Raw genomic sequence first — 26632 nt, 5'->3', positions numbered from 1 at the left:
AGGATTACATTATAATCCAAAGACATAGCTTTAACATAAATGGTTACAGTGGAGCAAATTGCCTATCATATGCCAAGTAATTCAATTAAAGATGATGGAAATTTTTAGATATTTTAGAATTAGCTGTATAACTTTAAAAATTAGAAAAAGTTGTATGACCAGTTGATGAATTATGAAAGCCAAATTCTAAATCTAATCCTAAAGAAGCAATCAAACAAACCCAAATTGAGGGGCATCCTACAAAATAACTGATCTATGTTCTTCGAAAATGTCAGTGTCTGGGAAAGCAAAGCAAAGCAAAGCAAAGTTGAGGAACTTTTTAGAGTTAACAGAGACTAAACCAGTATGACAACTAAATAAAATATATGGTCTGGATTGGATCTTGAATTAGAAAAAATAAAATTGCCATGAAGGACAAATTAGGACAATTGGTAAAATATGGTATGGACAATTTGATTATCATATTGCATCAATGTTAAATTTTCTGAATTTTCTTATTATACTTATTATATTATATAAAATTCTTAAATACTATAATTAATCTAATTATACTGACTTATTGAAGAGTTTTCACAGGTTAAGTTCCTCAGCAAGTTTATAAGGACTCAACACTTGTGAGGGAGTGAGGAAGTAGGATTAGGGAGAAAGGGGAGCTGTGATACTCTCACAACAAAGAACTCAGCTCATGGCACAGAGAGCTCTGGGGCTGGGATGGCTTTATGGAGTTGTCCTGAATTTAGGGCAAGTGGAGCAGACCTTTATAGCACTGCATCAGCCAGTCACTGGGTGTACACTGCCCCAGGGAAGAGTACATGACATTCATCAAAGTGTGTCTCTTTAGCCAAGGATAATTTCCAGAAGGGGATTCAGCTGCAAGCTGTTCATTGCCAAAACTTCAGCTGATGGGGAAAATTAGTAGTTCAGTCCTAAAGAAGGAAGAGGAATATAGGTGTCAGACCACAGCATCCAATCTGGTTATCATATCTGTAATTTACTTTAAAATGATTCAGTAAGTAAAATGATGTGAGAACAAAGATAATACCAAAAATGCAGAAAAGCAAGAAAGATCTAAAATTAGCAAACTACAAAAAATCCGGTGAATCTGGGTGAAGCACTGTTTTCAGCTTTTCTGTAGGTTTAAATTTAAAAAGGGAAAAAGTTTTAAAAATGAAATTCCCAGGTGATACCAGTACACTAGCAGATTGGAGGACTGTGGAATGAAGTCATCTTTAGAATTCATCCCAGCTCTAGCATGATGGAATTCTGTGACATGATCAGATTGGTTATGGTGCATTTGCTTTGGGCTCTTGAAGCCATGGAACCACAGCATATTTCCTACATGTTTGTTTTGTCCATAAATTCTCAAACTTTAGTAAATCATATTGTTTAATTAAATGGGTTTGAGGGATTGTAATACCAACCCTGGATTTATAAATAAAGCTGTTCTTTTCTCTATTTTGATGAACAGTGGGCAAGTTTCTGTATTAAAGATCAATTATTATCCATTTGAAGAAAAACAGGGAAGCTGAGAATATTTAAGATAAATTTATTGAGATTATTAGATCTCACAGTTAATGAAATTGTGTTGTAATAGATACATACTGTCAATAGTTTATTGAAAAACTGCAAGCAAAGCAAATGTCTTTGCCTTTATTAAAAGTCAGGGGAAGATATAGCAGGCTCAAATATTTAATATTTATCTTTTTAATTGTGAAATCATCTTTGGGATATTTATTTATTATGAAATACATTTTAAAATATTGCTTAATTCTAAAATACGATTTAAAATAAACTATTTTTCTGTGGTTTTTACCGAGTCCTCATCTCACTAGGCTGGGATATTGATCCCAACCACATCTTGTTTTAGATGTGAGGATGGTCATGTCTTCCCACTCTGTTTTCAGTGTTACATCAAAAAGTCCCAATTCAAGGGCACTGAAGACAGTTATTTTCTTATTAAAGGTTTGCCAACTCCTTTCTTACAGGGATCTTGCTGAATGCTTTCAACAATCATTTTTAAGCATAGACTCTAGAGTCAGTCTCCCTGGATCTGAATTCCAGTTCTAACACGTAGCTATGTGCTTTTTGGAAAATTACTTAACCACTCTGTGTCTTAGTTTCCTCATCTATAAAATACAGTACTTATAGAGTTAATAGTTAATATTACCTATGTTATAGAGTTATTTTGAAGATTAAATGAGTTACAATATGTAGAACACCAGGCATGTAATAAGTACTTAATAAGGATTAGGTATTATTATTGTCATCATTATTAGATATTTATACTGCATACTAGAATCATATGTTTTAACTTAGATCATTATTATTATGTTGATTTTATAAAAATAAAGATGCAGGTTAATTAAATATTAATCCGAAATCGCCAAGGTCATCTAGCTAGTGAAGGAGGGGAGCTGGAATTCAAACTTCAAGCCCAATTTTCTTTACACTGTTGTGGACTCATGGGTGAGAGAATTCCAGTGTATTTTTTTGTCAGCCTCCTGGGACCAGCAGCAGATTATCATTTGGAATGGACTTAAATAGGCCCTGCCACCTCCAATGTGTTTTTACATGTAATCCTGCGTGCTACAGATGTAAGCATCTGGGGACTTTATTTCCTATCAGATTATAAATTATTGAGAGCACAGTCTAAGTCTTGTTGGTATTTGTGTCCCATGCACTGCTTAGTGCAATGCTTTGAAGATAATAGTTGTTCAGAAATTGTCAATAGCATTCCAGAACAAAATCACTATTGATTTTTAACATAGTTAGGCTGGGCGCAGTTGCTCACGCCTGTAATCCCAGCACTTTGGGAGGCCGAGGCGGGTGGATCACAAGGTTAGGAGATCGAGACCATGCTAGCCAACATGGTGAAATCCCGGCTCTACTAAAAATACAAAAAACTAGCTGGGCATGCATGGTGGCATGCGCCTGTAGTCCCAGCTACTCAGGAGGCTGAGGCAGGAGAATCCCTTGAACCTGGGAGGCGGAGGTTGCAGTGAGCTGAGATTGTGCCACTGCACTCCAGCCTGGGTGACAGCGCGAGACTCCATCTCAAAACAAACAAACACACAAACAAACATAGCTGATGCTCATGTCTTAGTTTTACATGTTGCTATTCTGACATTTAGTAGGGATGCAATAGCCAAGGCTCAAGCTTCCCACAAGGAATTAAACAATTTGAACTTTGCTTTGTCCACCAATAAAATTCATCCCATTATGGTTTTGTGTAAAACAAGCCTTATTCTCTGCCTATAGATTATTTCAAAATGTTAATTAGTGTGGCCAGACCTGATAATAATTTCCTGATTTATAACTAGATCTTTTAATTTATCTAACCTTAAAGCTTTGTATTATTCTTTTCTCCTTATGAACTTATTGCCATTTCAATCAAGCTTGTGCAATCCTCAACCCATGGGCCACATGTGGCTCAGGACAGCTTTGAATGCAGCCCAACATAAATTCGTAAACTTTCTTAAAACATTATGATTTTTTTTGCGTTTTTTTCTTTTAGTTCGTCAGCTATTGTTAGTGTTAGTGTATTTTATGTGTATCCCAAAGACAATTCTTTTTCTTCCAGTGTGGCCCAGGGAAGCCAATATGGATATCCCTGATTTAGATGATAGTCCGCTTCTGACACTTCATTGAGCTTCATTTACCTAATCTGCCACAAGCAAAGGTTAGATTAGATGGCTTCTAAAATATGACTTTGTAAATTTTTGCTCTTTATAAGAAGATAATTTGTATGTAAACCAGTTTATTTCCATACTAACGGAGATTATCTCCTTTCAGAGTAACAAATCAGATTGCTATCCATTTGGCCTGGTCATTTGAGTCTTGCTGATTGGTCTATGAGAAACATGGCCAAAATTTTCAATCTGCTCTTTAGGGGGACATTTAGGTGAACTGGTATGAACTGATATTTTAGAATTGTGTCCAGTTGAATGTGTGTGTGTATGGGGGGGGGGTTGCCACATTATCAGTTTTTCATCTAATTTTAATATTATTTGAAGGGTCCTAGTCAACTTTGTTCATGTATTTCTTCTTAAACACAATATAAACAGACTCATTATTAGGATTCAAACTTTGAACTGTATCCTTTCCTCCTTCCTTCCCAACTCCTTTCTCTACCCCTACTCCTCCCTCCTTTCTTTCTCTCTCCTTCTTCCTTTTCTTCCTCTCCCTTCTCTGCCTTTCCTCTCCCCTCCAAATACTTTCTCCTTCTTCCCTTTCTTCCTCCCTCCCTTGCTTACTCACTCCTTTCTTTCTTTCAGAGAAAGTTTAATGAGAATCCACTGTGAGGCACTTTTCTGAGGACTTAACAATTCAAGCCTTAAATAAGGTCTAGTCTTGTCCTCAGGTAGCTCTTAGACTCATAGGGCACACTGAAAAGAATAGATACTAATTATAAAATAAGTTGGTAAGTACAGCAATATGAAAAACAGTGCATTCTCATAGGGTTAGATATAGTTTAGGGTTAGGAAGCATTCCAAATGAGGTGATAGTTGGGTTGAGACTAGTCAGACAAGGATGGTCATGGTAACAATATATACAATATATCTACTATATATATACACAATATATATACACAATATATATAGAATATATAGTGTATATATATAATGCATATATATACATATGTGTGTGTGTGTGTGTGTGTGTATATATATATGTATGTGTATATATATATATTTCCCTGCACCCCTTTTACTGAACTTTTGGAGTTTCATGACTGCCCTTTAGAACCTGGAAAAGAACACAAGCTACAGTAAAGAAAAATATGCCTGTCCAAACAAATTTGAAAGGTCAACTCTCAGTCTATCAAATTGAGATTCTTGTCCTACACTTGATTCTCTTAGTGTAACACCCACATGGTTTGAAGGGAAACATGCCCTTTAGAAAACAGGACAGACCGTTATGGGCCGGGTGTGTCAAACTTTTTGTAGTACCCTGGGTTTTATCAAAATAATGCCATCCAGTTTTGCCAAGGGCTTTGCTCCTCACTTAAAAAGCCCTCATATTTCAATCCATGTGTTTCATATTCATTTAGACATCTCATCAAGCTAGAGTTGGGTAAGAATTGTTTAGTATCCAAAACGTCTTTCCTACTAGGCTTTGATTCTTAGAAATAAAGAATTATGCCGGGTGTGGTGGCTCACGCCTATAATCCCAGCACTTTGATATGCCAAGGAGGGCGGATCACTTGAGGTCAGGAGTTCAAAACCAGCCTGGGCAACATGGTGAAACCCCATCTCTACTAAAAATACAAAAATTAGCTAGGTGTGGTGGGGCTTACCTGTAGTCCCAGCTACTCAGGAGGCTGAGAATTGCTTGAACCCAGGAGACAGAGGTTGCTGTGTGCTGAAATTATGCCACTGCACTCCAGCCTGGGTGGAGAGTCTGAGACAGAGTGAGACTCTCAAAAAAAAAGAAAGAATGAATGAAAGAATTACACTTTGCCAAATGTAAATGAATTTCGGACTCTTACTTTTCAAAGGGGCTTTGCAAATCGCCTTGTGCTGTAGGCAAATCTGGAAAAATCTTTATGTCCCTATCCTGATTCTAGAGATACTCAGGCATGGGAGCCTTTCTCAAAGTGATCTCTCTACATTAGAATCCCCACAGGGGTTCCTAAAAATGCCTCTTGATGGGCCCCAATACAGATTTACTAAATTTGAATCCCTTCTTGTTTTATATAATGTGATTCTTTAGAAGGAACTGCACATTGACTTAGTGAATATGTACTGTATATTTATATAGTGAATAGGTACTATACATATATATATATATACACACATATATATACACATATTTACCTGTATATATTTATATGTAGTACCTATTCACTAAGTGTTAGCTATTATTATCCAGATGCCTTTAGACATCTCAATTTGATATCTAACAGGCATTTGGAACTCACCTTGTCTAAAACTGAACTCATGATCATCCCTCCAAATGTAGTCAAAAGTATACCTTGTCTCAGGGGGCAGGGTGCCACCATTGCCAAATCCAGAAACCCCAGCAGTTACTTGCCTCTCACTTCTGATGGCTCAGTATGTCCTAGTTAGATTTTACCTCTAACTAACATCTTTCTAGTTATTTCCCTGGTTTTCATGCCTTCTGCCACTGGCTGGTTAGATCCACAGCATCACCTCCACCATCATCCAGATTACTGCAATCACCTCTTTCCTTTGCTTTCAGTCTTCCAACTTCTCCAGAGGACTAATCCATCCTCCACACTTAAATATATATCTGATGATGCCACCTCCCTTCTTGACTGCCTGGGCTCAAGCTGTGATTCCTTATTAATGTCTAGGATGAAGTTTAACTTTTACTTTAATGCCCACAGCCCTTATGATTGGTCTCTTTCTTACCTCTGCAGCTTATCTCTCACTATCCCACATGAATCCTTTGCTCCAGCCCTACAAATAAAGTTCTCCAAATATGTTCTGCTCTTCCATGCTTTTACATACTCAGTTATCCTCTTTCATTCCTATTCCCTTCCATGCATCACCCTCTCCTAACTTCTTTTAGCTCTTACGTTTTCTTCAAAATCAGCTTTGATATCACCTCTTCTTTAAAGTCTTCCCCTATCAGTCTGATTTAATTGCCACTATGCTTAGCAGAGTGTAGTAAGCACTTAGCATAATATAATAAATGATACAATTTATCTTTTATTTCTATTTTGGGAGAGGTCAAGTGGAGTTTACCACACTATTGTTAGTTATAAAGCTTATATTGAGACCTGTTCTTTCCGCATTTACTCGAACTTTCTAAATTTATGAAACTACTTGATCTTTGGAATGCCGATTACATTTAGAGGGAGGTATCTGAGGGGTCCATAAGGCTTGCTGAAGTGCTGCTGATAATGTTCTATATCTTCATCTGGGTGGCACTTCCATGAATATATACATATGCAAAATGCATTATTCTGTATTCTTAAATATGTGCACTTGATTATAAGTCATACTTTATTTTTTAAAAGTGAATAAAAGTAGCTGACCTTTTACCTTTAACTATAAAATTCTATTTTCTGTTTTGTCTTTTGAGTGATATCATGGGCACCTTGGTTCCAGAGCACAACGTTAAATGCCATTATGGCAAGGCACATTTAGCTTCCTGGGGAAAAGGGCTTTTAAAATTTTAACTTCTCACTAGGCAATGAAATAATAAAATGGGATTAATTGGAGAAGTAGTTTAATACTTGCTTTACTAATGTTTCTACTCCCCAAATATTTATTTAATTTTGCTAGGTGTTAATCTTGTTACTATTGCGATACTCTTTTTAGCTTTTCAAGGTTACTAAAAGTAAAGATTATTATGAATTATCTCATTAAAAATTATTAAAAATATAGATAAAAATAAACCATTGCTTCTGAATTTTCAACTTCGGGTCTTAAATCTTTGACTTAATCATTGTCTACATGATCTGTAAACTCTTAATCCTGAGAGTCTTTGATTTCACTTGGAGTGTTTTCTTTGAAGAGACTTTATTGGTTAAGAGTTGCATTCATTTCCTGACTACTTTGAAAAGTAAATTCCCTTTAAAAGTAGACTTATAGATATAGATTATGTTGCTTGCTATTGTATCTCCAGCACTTAAAACAGCCTCTGACACATAGTTGATGCTGAAGTATAGTAACAATAATATTGAAGCACACCCTAAATATGAGCCTCTTTATTCAGTAATTATGTTTTATATATACAAAGCAACCCAATGCTATATCTTACCTAGATTTACTTCTAATTTAAAATTCATGGATCACAGCACAGCCATATTTCTGGGAGATGGAAGCATCAATTTCGTTGTTATTGTGGCTTTAGAACAAGTCTTGGTTTGACTGGAAAATCAGAAGTAAATCTGGACTCAATCCAAGTTTTATCAAATAACCTTGAGACTTTTAGATTTTAGTTAATCTCCTTGTACTGTAGGCAAGTAGAAACAATACAATTGAAATGCTATTTTTCCTTTTTATAATAGTATTAAAAATAAGAATGAAGTAAAGTCTATAGTCTTTGACAAGATTAAAACAGTATACGAATTTAAGATGATGTTATTAAATATTTTTTGCTGGTACTGATAATAATTTGCAATAACCAGATAATGTATATTTTCAGGTCCTAGTCATACTTGTTAGGATTATAGAGACAAATATATTAATAGCTATTTCTCAGAGCAGCTGTTTCTGGAAGGAATATAGAAAATAATTTACTCATACTGTAGAAAATGTATTTTTTCATAAAATATAAGAATGTATTTGTTGGGCATATATTCAGTATGTTCTGACTAAAATCAGTTTACCACTCTTCTTTTTCAAAAAACACAAAAGATGGCTGGGTGCAGTAGCTCACACCTCTAATCCCACCACTTTGGGAGGCAGAGATGGGTGGATCACTTGAGGTTGGAAGTTTGAGACCAGCCTGGCCAACATGGTGAAACACCGTCTCTGCTAAAAATGCAAAAATTAGCTAGGCGTGGTAGTACATGCCTGTAATCCCAGCTATTCAGGAGGCTGAGGCAGGAGAATCGCTTGAATCTGGGATGCAAAGGTTGCAGTGAGCCAAGATCGCACCATTGCATTCCAGCCTGGGCAACAAGAGCGAAACTCCATCTCAAAAAAAAAAAAGGAAACGCAAAAGAAGTAGCTGTTTTCTTGCCATTTACTTAGTGTGCCATTATTGTTTTTCTAGATCTGTACTGGGTTTTGCGGAAAATATGGAAAGATTAGTAAACATGCTACTTAAATTGAAAGGGTTTACAACCTTGTAGGAAAAAATAAGCCATATCTTTGGCATTTTTATTGAATAGTTTTCTTGTTATTAACTAGTTTTCAAATCCACTAAATAAATTCTTACAAAGGCTAAAAATCCAGCCTATCAAAATCCCTTTGAGTTAGTTTCCCAGGTAGGTTATTAACAAATATAAGTGATGCTCCCTTCATTTTCTGAGTTTTTGTTGGTCAATAATTTCTGTTGACTGGTATTTCTTTGTTTTACATTTAAAATAGTTATTTCAAGTATTTGCTATTAGGATGCTGTAAAATGTCAGTAGAAATGCTTTCTATATCATCAGAATTAAATCAGTGATTAAATTTGGTTGAATTTAATTTTAAGTTTAAACAGTTTAAACTTTTTATCTCCATGTTTGTGGTGCCCTGGCGGAAAGACATTACATGTTTTACCTTCTTGTGTACCCCCAGCATTATGTTTGTGCAAAAAATGATACAGTTTTTTTCCCCTCAAAAGCTAAAGGCATGGGTCACAACTATAATCACAGCACGCTGGGAGGCTGAGGTGAGAGGATTGCTTGAGGTCAGGAGTTCGAGACCAACCTGGGCATCATAGCAAGACCCATCTCTACCAAAAAATAAAAGATAAAAAAATTAGCTGAGCACGGTGGCATGTGCTCATAGTGCCAGCTACCTGAGAGGCTGAGGTGGGAGGGTGGTTCATGCCTAGGAGATCCAGGCTGCAGTGGGCCATGATCACACCACTGTGTCGTAGGACTTTCTCCTTAGTTTAGCTAAAAGCTAGGTTCTTGTCACATGGACATGAAATATTAGGCTCGCAGACACTTTGAAGAGTGAGAAAACTGGAATTTATTGGGCGAAAGGGATAAAAGGGAAACACAGACTCTTAGTAAAGTGAGAGTCCTGCTAGCTGGTTTCCCACCTCATAGATTGAATGGCAGTTTACTTCCCTGGATCAGAAAGGCCAGGCTCCTCCCAGATGCAAAGGGCATGAACTTCCCGAGACCCCACCCCAGTGCGCACTCCTCCCAGTGGCAGGCTGGTTGGAGGTTCTGCCAGGGGTCCCTTTTTACTTGGCTGTCTCAACTGCACTCCAGCATGGGAAACAGAGAGAGGCCCGGTCTTGAAAAAAATAAAAAATAAATGGCTGGGCGCAGTGGCTCACACCCGTAATCCCAGTACTTCGGGAGGCCAAGGCAGGTGGATCACCTGATGTCAGGAGTTCAAGATCAGCCTGGCCAACATGGCGAAACCACGTCTCTACTAAAATACAAAAAGTTAGCCAGGCGTGGTGGTGGGCACCTGTAATCCCAGCTACTCGGGAGGCTGAGGCAGAGAATCGCTTGAACCTGGGAGGTGGAGGTTGCAGTGAGCCGAGATGGTGCCACTGCACTCCAGCCTGGGCAACAAGAGGGAAACTCTGCCTCAATAAATAAATCAATAAATAAGAAAAAATTTAAAATTAAATAAAGCTAAAGGATGTTAGAAAAAAATAAATTTAATAATAATTACATAAGATGCAGTGATGCTGTTTTAATTATACAAAGAAAAAACAAATTTAAATCTTCAGATTGCAATGTCCAAATGAAGTAAAGAATTTCAAATTTTTGGCAGGGAACAGTGGCTCATGCCTATGATCTCAGCACTTTAGAAGGCTGAGGGTGCGAGGATTGCTTCAGCCCAGGAGTTTGAGACCAACCTGGGCAACATATAGAGAGATCCTGTCCCAGTTAAAAAAAAAAAAAGAAAAAATTTCAAATTTTCACCTAACAAAATGAAATCTGAGTTGAAATCTACTGAAATAGTATTAGATTTTCCTTTCACCTTCTATAGCTGAAATTTCATGTTGAAAGATGTTAAAAGAATAAATAAGTATATAAAAATACGGATTTGCTTCTTTCTAGTTTTTAAAAATTATTTCTCATTTTACGATTGGTCAAGAACTTCTATTAACTTCAATGTTTGCCATTTTGCTCACGGGGTCTAGCATATAATAGGCACTCAGTAACTAAGTTTTTATTAGTTCAGCTGAAAATTTAAGTTAATAAAATAACATGAATAAAAACAAAAAAAAAACCAGTATCACCACAACAAAAACACCTGGCAAAAAGCTCAATTTAGACAAAATACAATAAAGGTGAGTTCTTGCCTTCCTCTCTCTCACTCCTGCCTCTGAATGTTTCCTATACTTCATAATTTTGCTGCAAGAATTCCCAACTGAGTTCCTTTATTTAAAACCTTAGGTTCGTTGGTTCTTTGAAAGTACAAGTGATTATAATTGAATGTCCACAAATAGTCTTTCACATTAGGGCCAATAGGAGATAAATAGAGTTGGTCAAAATATGTCATGTCCTAAGCTTGGTCACTTTTCCCATTATGCCTTGAGATCTGCTAAAACCTTTGTTTTAATGAACTTTGACTGGAGTGTTGCAAAAGGAAATGAAGCATGGTATGTTGATGGAGAGTTTGCTTCAGTATTATGTTCTTTCTCAAAATACACTATTTTGTTCAGGGCTAGCCTAATCCTAGTATGAACTTAGCCATAGTTATATGACTCCATTTACCTTGTGCAATTAACTGGATAATTGCATGAATGTGAACATTGCTTTGGCCAGCCTTTCCTCCATATATTCCACAGGGGACATCCTCTTCAGCTGCAATGTAGTCTTCTGGGATCTAATTATGATGTCTCTTGGAATCTGGCCCGCATACAAGAATTCGAGCTGGTTTTCCAGGGTGGAGACCATGAAGAAATCCCAGTCGGATTCACTGGAATTCATTTGTAAACATCATGCTATTCAACTGTATTGTAATGGAGTAATTCATTATGATTTTAATTTACACACTAAAATTGAATGCTAAAATATGTGTTGACTGTCCAACTTCTAGTTCAGCATGTCTGACTTGACATGTTTACTGACTGTTGACTGATATGTCTGTAAGGTTGATAGGCCCTATTGTGTTGTTAATGAGACAAGGTAATTGCTCTTGTTATGGGGTTACAGCAAATGGTTCCAGAATGGAAGAAGGGCCAACATTTTTAATTTAGAGATTAAAATACATTATTTCTTCTCAAGGTGAAAGAAACTTGTAGCAATGGTCTGAACTTCTAAAACACTAGACAGAAAAATGAAGATGAGTAAACCTTTACTCTGTATTTTGACTTAGTGGAAGTAAATTTCACTTTTCATATTTCCTCAACTTGTCTTATTAAGGCTTAGAAAGAGACCACTGATGTTGATAGCCACAGCATTCTTCCAGGAGAATTATGTTTACATGGATTCAAGTTTTTTAATTCATCGAGGACAAAGTACTATCACTTGTGAAGTCATTCACTATCCAAACTCATCTTCTTCTTTAAAAAAAAATACTCACCAGGGAGAGTGGGATATGGAGGAATGTTATGTAAAATGAACAAATATGGCTAGATGGATTCCATTACATAATTGGGAATAAGTGATAATGAGTCAATCTAGTTATTTAGTTGTAGTTGTATACTTGATCTTACAGCTCAGAGTGGTGGCAGCTGCTTGCTTTTGCTAATCCCTGGATTACCTTACCTTATTTTTACTTCTATACCTTGACCCTGTTTTGTTTCTTAGCCTTTGTATAACCTATGTAACTAAATTCCTTCTATTAAATTTTCGCATTCCTGTTTGCTTGGTTGAACTCTGAATGATGAGGATGAGTTTTATCTTACTAATGGAAAGAAAGAGTAGAAAACAGTTGAAGAAGAGAAATAAAGATGTATTATAATTTATGGATTGACAATGTGTATGTTTAGGACTGGCCTGTGAGCTTTTACTTTTTTCATTCTGCTGTTTCCCTAAGTCACTGCTCACTTGCAGTAGTTTGAATGACCGGAGGTAGACACCTGAATTTGTCAAGTCCTCAGTGGTGGCTCTTACTAGAGACTTTGATTCCTGCTTGGTCATTTGACCCTCAGTCAGTTTGGTTTTCCTCCAAGAGGATACAGAATTTGTCCACTGAAAGGCTCCTGTACTTTTTGGTTAATGCAGTATGTGGAGAAGAAAGAAGGAATTCTTAACAGTTCAATGTAGGAAATTAAATATTCAATCCCAGTGAGTTCTCTTGTTCCCCATAGAGCGGCATTTATGAAATTCAGACTTATTTAGCATGTGTTTTTGCTTCTTCAACCAAATCATCATATTAATAATTTTTCTGCATACACTTTGGCTGAAATTTTCTCTATAAATAAAGCTCCTTCTAAAATGACTTCCTTAATGTGATGTTAGATGTGATTAGTTCGCTGAAAAGCTGCAGAAAATATTTACATGATCAACATTGTAAAAGTAATACCTCAGATGCTGTCACATCATATGAGTACTCCATAAAAGGCAATGCAAATGCTCTTTCCATCTATGCCTTAAAGGAGACCAAAAGAAACCATGATGATCTCAGCTTCTTTATTATAAAAGTTGATCCTTTGGTAAATTTTATTAAAGAATAATTTGCTGAATTGGAAAAGAAAATAAAAAATAGGTTTGTCATCCAATAATTTGTCCTCTTTATGCTAAAAAGAAAACCCTCAGCATAATTGGATGCCTTTTTTAAAATCCAGATTTTCTGTAGTTTTAAAGCATACAGTCATTTGAAAGACAATCCAGTGTCAAATATTTTGTAGAAGTTGAGGAATTGAAAGCCAAGGTAGAGACCAAGGTGGACCTTGTATCTATCCCAGGGAGCTAGCCCGTTTCTCTGAGACTACTGTGAATTGTTAGTTGCCTCCAATTTAAAGTATTCACGTTTCATATAAAAAATCCCAGGTTAAATGGAACTCATATGACCTAGGACGGACATTAGGAACCCCTTTACATGAATTAGAAATAGGACGTGCAAAGCCAAGCAGGGGAGACCAAGTGGATACACAAGCTTTCTTTGGCTCACAGAAGGACTTGGACAGCCAGATGCATTAACGCTCTGTGGGCATACATACATGAAAAGCCTTATGTAAGTGTCAGGTGCCAGGCTGCTGATGGTGTATTAGAATCATCAGATAGGTGGTAACACAAATCCAGGCTCCTCGTAAAATAAGTTTACATGTTTTTTTTGGTAGGAACCAACACTAGGTTGGACAGTTAATGAGCTCCAGAGCTGTTTATTGGTTACTCATAGGGAACCTGATGAAGTATTTCAGTCAAACTGAGATGCTGTTTGGCTGGTGGGGAAAACCTACCCAGCCTTAGTGCTGTTTCCTCTCACATTATGGTGGATATTTACCTTAGCCAGAGGTCTGCTTTCTTGTTTGTTTGTTTGTTTATTTGTTTAGGGGGTCCATTGCATGGAAATTGATGGGGTTTGTTTGTGTCCTTATTTTTTTTTAAATCACATTTTGTTGGCGAAAGAGAAGAGGGGATGCATTGGGTCAGCTGGATGGCATTAGGTCAAAGGCAGTTGGGGAAAAAATGGTCTTGGCTAAGGGGTCCCGGGCAGCTAAGGGATCCCAGGCAGCGTGCAGAAGGCTGTGCTAAGAGAATGAAAGATAAGCAAATTTAGCAAGTGCAGGGAGAGGAAGGAGCACTTCCTCCTGGCAATTCTCAGAACTGTTTCTCAGCTATTTACTTCCTATTTTGATACCTAGAGCAACAAGAAACAAGGCCTCTGGAGCAGCCTTTGACTGGCCTTGTCCTGAGCTTGTTTATCCACTGCATCTGTCAGGAAGCAATTATGATAAGGCCTCTGGCACTGGTCTGGAAGATTTTTTTTTTCTATTTTCTGTGTGGCTTTTGATTGATCATGTTGTACACACAGAGCTCTATTCTTGGATTGATCTATTAACAAGGTTCAAAAGAACCTCCACCATTTAGAAGGTTTTTTCCTTTTGCTTCAGAGGAAAAGCATTATTTGCACCTTTACATAAGGGCATTCTCCAGGCTTTCAGTTCAATAACTAATGAGGATGGAGTGACTTGTGTCTAGGGATCAATGCCCCCACATCTAGATGTATTATATATGTGTACACTTGACATTTAATTCACTGCACTGGAGTGGATTTGTTTTATCTGCTGGGAAAGTAAAAGATGAAAGGCTTCTTGAAGAAAATGCTGGTTTGGACAAGTCACTTTAAGACTCCAGGGCTTATTCAAAGGGTTTCTATTATTTTATTATATGTTAGGGAGATTCCTCTTATTTTCTTCACCCTGAAACCACTTTCTCTCCCACAGTTTTCCCTTTGCAATCACCCCAAGCTATACCATGTTGATTTTGTGTCATTGGTTTCATGTTGGATTGGGTCTGCATTTGGAATCTGCCTGCTTTGGACCAGAAATTAGATTGGCTTGGCCCCACTTCAAATATTGTCAGCACTCTGTACATTTAGGGCTCTATAAAAGTATGAAATAATAACCACTACTTTATGAGCTGAAAACAGCTTTTCTCACCACATTTACTTCTCAGTGGACAACAGTAATTTCCACATTTAAGAGACAATCAATATTAAGCATCTTTCATTATCTCCCTGCTACTTCCACTGAAATGGACATAATGAGAGATTGGAAGCATCTTATTTCTCTCTGTTTGCGGATGATACAGACTAAATGAATGCTTTTCAAAATCATAGTAAAAAGGATACACATTCTTCCCTGCAGTGAGGATGCTTAGATGAAAAATTTGTGTTGTCCGGCAGCTGCTATCACTTGTCATGTTTATTTTTACTTCTATACCTTGACCAATAGCAAGGGAACAAGAATAGACCACCGATAAGATTAGTTTCTTTTTAGAAAAAAGCGTGACCTTCTTATAACTCAGAGCAGCTTTGGTTTCTGGAAAATACCATCTCAAATTCTGCAGAGTCATCAGATAAGGCAGTTGGTTAAACAAACAAACAAATTGGGCGTGAGCAATAATTATACAAGGGCGGTGTAGTAACAGCCAATGAGATCCTTTTATGACGTCATTATTCAGTATGGCCAAATGCCATGTTGGGTCAACAAATGTTAGTTCAAATTTTGCTGTTTTGTTCTTAAATTACTGCTGTGTAATAAAGTGGGACACATTATTGAGTTTTTCAGAAGACAAATTTTTTAAAAATGTGATTACTTTCTACTAATGGGATTTAAAGCCTTTTCTTTTATGAAATGATTGTAAGGGTAGTAACTAATGCATCAGTGAACAACAAAAAGTGTTTGATATGATGCCAACTGAGTAAAATTTTACAAATATTTAATAGAGCACATTATAGAGATCTCATTTACTAGGACCCCAAGGAAGAGAAAGTTACCCATGATTGGTCATGAGCTGACAAGTAGGATTTCTGGAGGCAATACCTCAGTTATATGACCTGCTTCTTACCCCTGGTGCCCGTGATTATAATAGAGCATAAACTGCAAAACACAGGGCAGCTGCTCCTAGTCCAGCAGCAGCACAAGCCTCTGCCATGTATTCAGACTTTATTCCTGAAGAGTAGCTTTCCTGGATCCATGAACAGCTCATCGGTTCTAAAAGCAAGGTCTGCAGCCTGAACTCTCTTAGCATGGGCTTTTTGGATTATGATACAGTATTTTGATCTGTGGTGTTACTTATCATATTATGGTATATAGATAATATACTTCGTGGTGAGGCTGAGAAAGTAACATTGAATAGCACACCCAGGAGACCTGGGTTCTCTTTTCCGTACTGTTTTTAATATGCTAGTGTCACTTTCTTGGGCTTCAGTTTCTTTGTTTGTAAAATGAATGACAAAGTTGGTTGAGGTCAGTGTTTCTGGTCAGGATCTGTTTGCCACGTGCTTCATGCTCAAAAATGCTTGTTGAAACACAGATTCCCGGGTCTATCTTGCACCTATTGAATTAGAATTTTGTGGGTTGGCCGTGCAATCTGCATTTATACTACATTGTTCCTCATAGGTGATTCTTACACAAGCAAAAGTTTGAAAAGTACATGATTGCACTGAATGTCTCTAGGATTCCTTCCTACTCTTTAGTCTTCTACTCCTCAGGGTGGTGCTTCATCAAAAGGAAGAACTCACTTTCCCACCCCCATGGGAATGGATCACGGCTGTTCAAGGGTGTTTTGCCCAACTAAATTCTTTTGTAGATAAAAAATTGTTGAACTTAGTTATCTCCAGTACTTTAGGTTAGGAAGATTGCCTGCATCACAGAGATAAATTAAAACAATGCCCTTGTGGGGGGAAAACTTCACAAGGTTTTGAAAACACAGATGTCCTTGTACTACATTGCCCTACAGTCACCTTCAAAATAATCCCTTGAAAGTCCCAGTTTCCTCTTTGTGGGCAACAGTTCAGTCTGTGCCGAGACTCGTGCAGCCAGGTGATTCAGCTCTTTAAAAGGCTTTGGTTCAGTTCTGGTGAGGATTCAGTTCTTCCCTGACTCCTTCAGACTAAACATTTGAGTTACAAGCCACATTAAAACCATTTGGTAGAGATTGTAACTAGGGAAAGTCAGTTCACAATCTGACACCTTATAAAGCCTTATTTTAGAGTTTGTGGGGTTTGGTGTATAAAATTTATTTTTTTGGTCTTAAGCAAGCACCTGGCTGTAGGTTTTTCTCTTGCTGGCTGACAAAACAAAACAAGGTTCAATTGATTTCTCTCCTTTAAACAGTTTATGATCTTTGCCTAATTTTATTTGGACTTAGTTGAGCTAGCTGGGATCACTGCAAACACAAAGCACCTGGAGGAGCCTGGGTACAGCCAGATAAATTTGAGCCTGGGTTTCCTTTCTCCAGCATTTACAGAGGTTGCTCTCAAACAGGGACAATTTACCTCCCAGGGACATTTGGCAATGTATGAAGACATTTTTCCTTATCACAGCTGGGGCAGTTCTACAGGCATCTAGTTGGCAGAGGCCAGGGATGCTGCTAAACAGCTATAATGCCAGGTTAACCCTCATTACCTACAAAGCATTATCTGGCTCAAAATGTCAACAATCCTGAGGTCAAAAAACCCTAATATTCTAGGGTAGCTAGAATAATAATCCATGTATTTTGGGGGTGGGATATATCCATAAAGCCAGAAAAGAGTATGGGATGGAATAATAGAAGGAGGGTAGCTTTGACATAGACTTTTTGACATAATAGTGCTGAGTGTGGTGGCTCATGCTTGAAATCCCAGCACTTTGGAAGGCCAAGGCAGAAGGATTGCCCCAAAGTGTGAGAGCAGCCTGGGTGGCATAGTAAGACCATGTCTCCTCTATTTAATTTAAAAAAGAAAAACTTCATTTGAAAATGAAGTCTAACTAATTTCTAGGACAGGTTCAAGCTCAATAAGTTCCTTACAACAGATTTTGACAAGGATCCAGGAGAGAACTGTAGGCTGCATTAAATATAATAAAGCAGGCCCACTCATTTTAGGCCAGGTAAGGAACAAGATGAGTTTCATTTATCAACAGAGATATATTAGACATCTTAGCAGTTTGTTTTTCTGATGTGATTTTAACAAAAAATACATTTTCTTTTAAAAGTTGTGTTTATAGATTCTAGAATATTTTTTATATATCTCCCTGTCCTTTCAACTTTTCTAAGGCTATTAAAAGCATCAAATAGTTAACCACTAGCTAAAAAGAGAGCCTGGCTGAAAGCACTTGTTTTTACTGATGTCCCTAAGACCACCTTTGCAAAATTATGACAGTCTGATTTCCAAGCTGTCCTTGGTCATTCCTAGGCATAGAGCAAGCTAACTTTGGGAGGAATTATGATAATAGCCCCTCCCTAAAACTGACCCAGGGACCAAATACTCACTTTATAAGACCAATGAAAGGTCACAGGTATAGGATTATGGGAGGGGCCTGAATTCTGCAATGATGTAGGCATAGTTTCTATAATTTCTTACTGCTCAAGGATCATGTGGCCAGAGGTCACAAGATCTGTGACTTCTTAATTGCTCCTATAGATAACATCACTATTGTGGAACCTAAGATTGGTTTTTCTTTAGGTGTTTCTCACTGACCTCACCCAGACTCGTGACCCATGATTCAGCTGGTCCTGTGGCCCCACCAGAGGTAGACTCAGCCTGTGAGGATGGTTTTCCACACTCCTGTGATTTCATCCCCAACCAATCAGCAGCACTCTTCTCTAGCCCCCTGCCCACCAAATTGTCCATAAAACCCCTAACCTCTGAGCCTTCAGGAGGAAGTGATATTTGAGTGATAACTTTAGTTCTCCCATGTGAGAACTGGCCTTGCGTCAATAAAACTCTTTCTTTCTGTACTGTAGTGCCATGGTCTCAGTGGATTGATTCTGTTTGTGCGGTGGCTGGGAAGCATCTGTCAGGTGCTTACATCCTTCTACTCTCAACCTGCACTGGTTATTTTCTCTGCTCCACCCATTGTTTTCTCTTCCTTGTACACCAATAAGCTCCCTTGCTCCTGGTTTCTGTGTAGATTTGGCTAATGAGAGACACCAGTAAGAAACTAAGAGCAAGATGAAAAAGAAGTCCAGGACGTTTACCCCAGTCCTCCTGGCTTTACAGCATTCTGCCAACAGATGACCCTCTAAGACCCCAGCTTTTATATGGGGCCGCCATTCTTCCTCCATTTTGCCAGGAATAAACCCTGGTTTCTCCCCTTGCTCCTCCAGACCTAAGAATAGTAATGGCTTTTCACTTTTCCTAGTTTCTAGATGCATCACCGTTTCCCTTTTTTCCCATAACTCAGCACTACTCTGTAAATAGCCCCTTCAGTTCTTTTCAGTTAAACCCTCTTTAGTGTAGGCCTCTCAGTGATGCACTGTCAAATTTTCAGTGGAAGGTTTTTGATTTTTTTTAAATGAACTGGCCAATTAATATTGAACCGGAAGCTGTTCTTCTATTCAAGCTTTTTCCTTATAAAAACCTGATGAGTCTTAGTTCCTCATCTGTTAACTAAAGATTTAAAAATATGCCCTGTGTTACACAGAAATGTAAACATTACTGCATTGAAAATTGGAAGCCACTTGACATAGTGAAAAGGAGACTAGAGACATATATTCTAATTCCAGCCCCAATTATTTAGAACTTTAACTTTATGTTATATATATAACATATATATATATAAAACATTTATGTTATGTTTTATATATATAACTTTATGTGTATACTTTAGTTCTCTGGGACTCTTTTCCCCATGATAAATATGCTGATTAGATTAAGTAATCTCCCTGGTTCCTTCTCGTTCAAACAATTTTACAGTCCTTATATATTCTGTTCTTACTGTTCTAGACTATTCAGTAGCATGACCTATAAAAACAAACAAAAAGAATGTGGAACATAAAACTGAAGAAAAGTGTTGTTAGAAGTTCTCCAGAGAAAGGAAAGTTAAAAGATCTAACTTCTATGTGGTTACAAAGGGCATAATCAAGACCATTGGCTAGATGCCGTAGGAGGTAGCTGTAAGTACAATGAATGGGAACGCCTTTCTAGTATATAGACTGGTTCAGTAATGAAGTGGAATATGTTGACTTTCAGGGAAGTGACTTTTCCATCACTGTAATGTTCAAGAAGAGATACATATTTACTATTTTCTCAGCGGGTACTCTAAAGAAGATGCCTGTGATGATATGCAGTTGAAGTAATGGCTAGGTAAGTCACAAATGTGCAGTAGTCTTCCCTTATCTGTGGTTTCACTTTCTGAGGATGTGACTATATGTAGAAACAGGGCATGTAAAGAGGTTATTAAGGTAAAACGAGGTCATATGGGTGGGCCTCATGCCTCTGTGACTGATATTCTTATAAGAAGAGGAAGAGGCACAAGGTGTGTGCATGCACAGAGGAAAGACCCTGTGAACACACAGGAGAAGAAAGCCCCCTGCAATCCAGAGGAGAAAGGCCTCCGAAGCCAACTCTGCTGACACCTTGATCTCAGACTTCTAATCTCCAAACTGTAAAAAACACAAATTCAGCTGTTGAAGCCATCAATCTATGGTAGTTTGTTCTGCTAGTCCTAACAAACTAATAATATGATAAAGGACACTTAGTAGTAGCACATGATTTCAAAATTTTCCACCATATAGACATAAGGTTTACTATACTTCCACACCGTGTTCCCCTCACATGTATTTACACCACTGGCACTCGGTGTGAACCCCTAGAAACTCTATACCCAGTGGTTTCAAACCTTCCAGGAGCTGCCATTGCATGTCTTTCTAGTGTATCAGTGACTCACCGAGGAGGAGAGCAGCCAGGTGAGGAGGGATTACTGGTGATTATTATTATCAAGGTTCTGTGTAGATACTTCCTGCTGGGATGTGCACAAAAGAGAGATCTGGTACATCACTGTAAGCAAGCTCAGCCTTCAGAATGCAAAATATGCTCTTGAATCTAATTAGATATGGGATCAAAGTAAAGAATTTTCTTCCCCAGATTGACTGGAAGTTTTGTATATTTTTTAGTGGACCAGGTCACTTGAGAGTACCAGTCAGCCTACAGGCTCAAACTGATTTATAGTTTGGAGGGAAGGAGAAGTGGCTTTGGAAACTCCAGCCTTTTCTAAATACCATCTAGTATTTAGATGGGTCTAGTTGTCTGACCCTTCTAAGGCAGCACTGTACATCTGCAATGATTTATACAAACAGAGTCTGCAGCTTGGCTGTCGTGGTGTGACTCCTTCCCCCCAGCCCTGTGCATATTTTGAGGACCAAATGGAAGAGCCCTCCTATAGCAGCACCCCATGAGGAAGAAGTTTGTTACCTATGGATTCAAGCTGAAAAAGATGAAGTACTATTTCTTCTGAAATAGCTGCTTAAGAAGCAGAAGAAACAGCTATAGGGAGAAGCATTCTCCAGGAAGGTCATCATCATAGGCCAAATGCTATCAGGAATGTATCATGAAGAAGAAAAGCTTGAATAGATCAGGAGAGGTCTAGGTTTAATTCTGACTTCTAGCACAGGAACACGTGGTTGGCAGGTCATTTAGACCTTCTGTATCATCCTAAGAAATCCAGTCTGTGAAAAATAATAATGGGAAATTTTACATAGCAATTCAGGCACTAAATGCTTTATATTTATTGTAACTCGGTTAATCCTCCCAAGGGTTTTTTGAAGCTTGTTGTCTTACGCAGAGTTCCAATATGACCCTTAAGATTCCTGCCCCCTTGTGTATATGCCCTGTATGATCCCCCTCCCTCATACCCACCTGAGCGTGCATGGGACTCACAAATATGAAGCCTATCACTTTATGATTGTTGTTTTATAAGATGAAATAAGTTTGTAGATGTAATTAAGATCCCTAATCAGTTGGCTCTGAATTAATCAAAAGAGAGATTATTCTATTTGAACCTGACCTAATCAGGTGAGCCTTTAAAAGGGACTGGGCCCATCTTGAAAGAAGAAATTCAGCCAGGCGTGGTGGCTCACGCCTGTAATCCCAGCACTTTGGGAGGCCGAGGTGGGTGGAACACGAGGTCAGGAGATCAAGACCATCCTGGCCTACGTGGTGAAACCCCATCTCTACAAAAAATTAGTCGGGCATGGTGGCGGGCGCCCATAGTCCCAGCTACTCGGGAGGCTGAGGCAGGGGAATAACTTGAACCTTGGAGGTGGAGGTTGCAGTGAGCCGAGATCGCGCCACTGCACTCCAGCCTGGTGATGGAGCAAGACTCCATCTCAAAAAAAAAAAAAAAAAAAAAAAGAGAAAGAAGAAATTCATACTGTAGGAGGGACTCTCCTGCTGGCCTTGATGTGGCAAACTTCTGTGTCGTGGAGAGCGACACATGTCAGGTATAGCAGGCAGCTTCTAGGAGTTGAAAATGAACCCTCCATTGACAGTCAACAAGAAATCAGAAACCTCAGTCATACAATCACAAGGAAATGACCCGAAAGAGCTTAGCAGTGAATCTTTCCTTAGTCAAGTCTCTAGATGAGCATGCACCCAGCCAATTCCTTGATTTCAGTCTGTGAAACCCTGAGCATATACATATATATGCACTAAAATGTGACTGGCTTTGACCTGCAGAAACTATGGGAATACATTTGTGTTGTTTTAAAGTCACTAAGTTTGTATCCACAGAGACTGCTAAGTTTGTGGCAGTTGTCATCCAGCAATAGAAAACTAATTCACTGGTGCTATTATTACCTCTATTTTACAATAGGGAAACTTAAACTAAGTTGTCTAAGGTCACAAAATAAGCAAGTGGTAGAACTTGGATTTGAACCTAGTTTCTGGCTCCAAAGTGTGTATGTTTAACTATTGCACTGCACCAAGCTCTTGCCACCTGCCTTCTGTTTTCCTCTCCTTTATAAGTTGCCATGGCTAGTGTAGACATAGGACTCCTCCCTCTGATATATTGGTCTGAAAAACCATTTTGAAGTCAGTAACTCTAGGCTCTTGGCCTCTAGCCAGTCTCCCACTCTGTAACAACTCCCATTTTTCATAGATGGGAAATTCTAGGCTTCACTCCCAGAAGGTTTTTTTTTTTCACCTCCCTTAAAAAAAAAAATCTACAGTTTTAAATTATAGCCCTGTGGTTAAGGGAAAATGACATTTACTGGGGAAGCAACTTGTTACGGTCTTAGGTACTCTGCCAACTGCAATGAAAAAGGGGCTTTTAAATGTCATTTATACCTTAAGAAAGATTTAAAGAGACACTAAAGAATATATCTAGCTGGCATTGCCAGAATCTGTAGGCCTTATATCCACAAGTATCCTGGGCTAAAATTTAATTTGTTCTTTTATGTGTGAGTAGAGTATGTTCAGCCCCAAGTCTGAACCAAAATGTTTAAAAATCACACTTCATTTAAAGGGATTCATGGAGACATGCCAGATCTACAAAGATATAAAGTGTAGATCTGAAGAGGAGGCAGAAATCTCCATTGCCTGGAGAGTCTCTTTTTAGGGTGGAAAAATTATCTTAAAATGAGGCAATATTCTGTTAAGAGGACTTAACCTGGATGAGTTGTCTTAAACTTTCTGAAAACCAAAACAGAATCTCCTCTAATTTAAATAAAAGATGACCGAGGCCCAGGTAATAGTATGGTCCAGGTATCAAAAGATAAAGAAGTGAGTAATCAGATTTATTCAGCAATGCTATTGAGTTAAATTGAATTTCCACTGTGGCTGATTTAATCTGATCCCTGTAGAATGAAGGTTGAAGGAAGATAAAATCTTGAGGATAATACTGGCAGTGATACCACTGTGATGCATTTTAGCTTCTGCCAGTTAATTTCATTTATGGCCATGAATATATTAGCATTATATATCTCTGTTGTTTCATTTAGTTATTCACATTTTTGCCTGTAAAATGCTCCTGAGAACCCTTCTCCCACTAACCTTCAAACATCTTAGACACTGTGTTTCAGCTCTGCTCATTTATAGCCCTTACACTTGCCTTGGAAGGGCCGACAAAATACTGATACATTTCACTTTTCTGAGGTTGATGGAGCACACTAGCACATTAAATTGAAAAGTGGTCATTATATATAAAAGTGACATAAGAGTCTCAGTATCACTGGGCTGTGTATATCAAACTGTTTTTACTATAAGTGTTGAATTTGGGCCAAGTCGTTTAATGCATTTTAATCTTGTGACCGAGAGTATGCATTTGCAAGATTTTCACCAGGAATAAGTGTGCTCTAGAGTAGATCTGCTTACCATGTGTTGATACCACAGGAATGTGATTTTTCGAAATAGAGTAAAAAATGGTACAACGGTGAGGAACTATTTGGTCAAAAATTTGCAAAGAAATTTTTAAATAATGCTAAGAATTGGGTATCTTTAAAAATCTAATTCTGATGTATTTGTGTAGCACAAGGCCTGCATCTTAGTAATAATAATCCCCCGTGTCCATAGCAAGGTCTCTTGAAGGTGACATCTAACTCAGGATTTCTGTAATGAATTTAGGAGACAATACGTGAGACTATCTATACCTAACACAATGCCTGGCACCTGTGAGTTATTTAACTGGTAGAAAATAGAAATCTAAAAAACAAGTTAACAGGTTGTATTGAGTGCCTAATAGAATGAATGAATGCAGGTAGGAAACATTTAAGATACTTATTAATGAGTAGGCATGAAATTTTCTGTACTATGACTATGTAATTTCTTAAAATTGAAAAACATTGTTTTAAGAGAGTTCTTGCCATCAACATTTAGTATCTCATGACTGTCAAATTCTTTTAGATAGGAGCTTACACAGAGGGAATGTTGCATAATTGAAGAACACTGTGGGATGATAAATTGGGCTGTACCAAATTAGGTCATCCGTAGTCAAAATGTATGATGACGGTCTTTTCACAAACATCTTCACTGGGTTAAAATACCTGACCCAGGAGTTCCATCTGAATGATGGCTAGGTTGAGAACAGTATTTTCTCATGCACACCATGAGCAGAAGAAAAGCCAGGGTGAAAAGCCCTTTCCTCCTGAGGCTTTAGCCACCTTCAGGCTTTAGCCAATTACCCTGCCTGATACTCTGGTTTACTTAAAAACACATTAGTTGGAAAACAAAACAAAAAAACAATTTAGTTGTAAGGATGTTGACCATTTCCCTCTACTATTTCAGGCTTCGCGACTCTGCCCTAATTGGCAAACAGGTCACAGAAGGTTGATCATATTATTGTATTTGCATCACTATAAAATTGAACAGTTTTGCTTATTTAATTATTTTCATTAGATACCCTTGATATTCTTTTTTCTTTAAATTTCTTCTGAAGGAAAGATTGTATTTGTCACTCTTTTGGAGCCTGCCAAATAGTGTAATTAATTGATAAAGGGTATTTCAGGTATTGGGCTCACTATCTAGAATTCGCTACAGTCGTCATTGTTCTGGGGAAAAAGAAAACAAACACTTGGAAGTGGCAGTGGATAAACCGGGGCCGTGGTTTATTCAGTGGAAGGAAGTGTAGTTAGTTTCAGCGTAGAGGAAATCTATCTAAAGGAAACTGGATTGATTTCTTTAAGGAATAAAAGCCAGAGTGCTTTGTGGGGAAGGTGAAACACTCGGTGACAGTTTGCTTAGCTTTCAGTACAGTCACAAATACTAGTCTGCTGAGTAAAAGCACCTAGGACCGGTCCCAAAAGGACTCCACCGCCACAATGAGAGGCTGTCTAGGGCCTGCCCTGGGCAAATAAGTGAGAAAGTTTGTCCTCCATAGGTGTCCACGGCCTCCGCCACCACATTCTGCAACCTCTTCTTCAACTCTAGAGTTTCTTTTCTCTATTTTCTTTTCAAAGGCTTACGGTGTTTTCATTACTTTTTTGTTGTTGTTGAAAGTATTTCTTGTGTTTTCTTTCTGTAGTATAACGTTCTCTAATTAAAGCAGGAAAGTGGTTTGATAAACTGTATTCATACTAAGGTAATACAGTCTCAGGATTTTTTTTTTTTACACTTTGTAGTGATCTTTCTACTAATACTTGGAAAGGACTGTGCTGAACTTAAGGAATTTTTAGACACCTGAGAACCAGAATGGAAGAGATAAGCAGGCACTTGAGCAAAAGATGAACAGAGTGAATACAATTGTACAGTGGATGCCAACAGGACTGAAAGTGTTGAGTTTCAAATCTGTTTCTGCACTCTTGAAAAAAAGGTTATTTTGCTTGATTAATATGTGAAGTAGGCTTAATGACTACCACATTCTCTATCATTTCATTTTAAGTCCTTCCCAGAAAAAAATGTATACTACCTGTAAGACTGCTTGTCGTATGAAAGTATAACTTTTTTTTTTTCTGATAGTTTGTCATATACAACACCTAACCCATCTGCCATCATCTTTTTCAATTTTTGTTTTTGTAGAGCTTAACATTATGCTGAAACTCAATCATATATTTTCCCTCTGGGGGTTGCATCAGTTTTGAAGAAATGAAAATGTACTTACGTTCTAAAGAGGACAGGCTACATAGTGTGACTTTTGTCCGGGTAGAAAGGATTCCTCCATCTCCATCAGGCATCAGGACATGCAGAGGCTTCAGCCTAACCTGCAGAAATACATATCTCAATAA

The 26632-nt window shown here is 37.9% G+C and overlaps 1 long non-coding RNA gene across 1 annotated transcript; it reads right to left on the bottom strand.

Annotated features, from left to right (window-relative positions):
• Window positions 1–850: 850 nt before the first annotated feature.
• On the bottom strand, window positions 851–26632 carry LOC115931214 (uncharacterized). Its single transcript, XR_004067747.3, has 4 exons — window positions 26509–26632; window positions 11315–11519; window positions 7732–7841; window positions 851–926 (listed from the first exon to the last, which is right to left on the bottom strand). It is a non-coding gene; the product is annotated as an uncharacterized lncRNA (long non-coding RNA).

Source organism: Gorilla gorilla, chromosome 19 (assembly GCF_029281585.2).
Source record: "Gorilla gorilla gorilla isolate KB3781 chromosome 19, NHGRI_mGorGor1-v2.1_pri, whole genome shotgun sequence".
Classification (NCBI taxonomy): Eukaryota; Metazoa; Chordata; class Mammalia; order Primates; family Hominidae; genus Gorilla; species Gorilla gorilla.
Note: the sequence above shows the minus strand (reverse complement) of the source record. Positions and strands in the feature narration are given on the sequence as shown.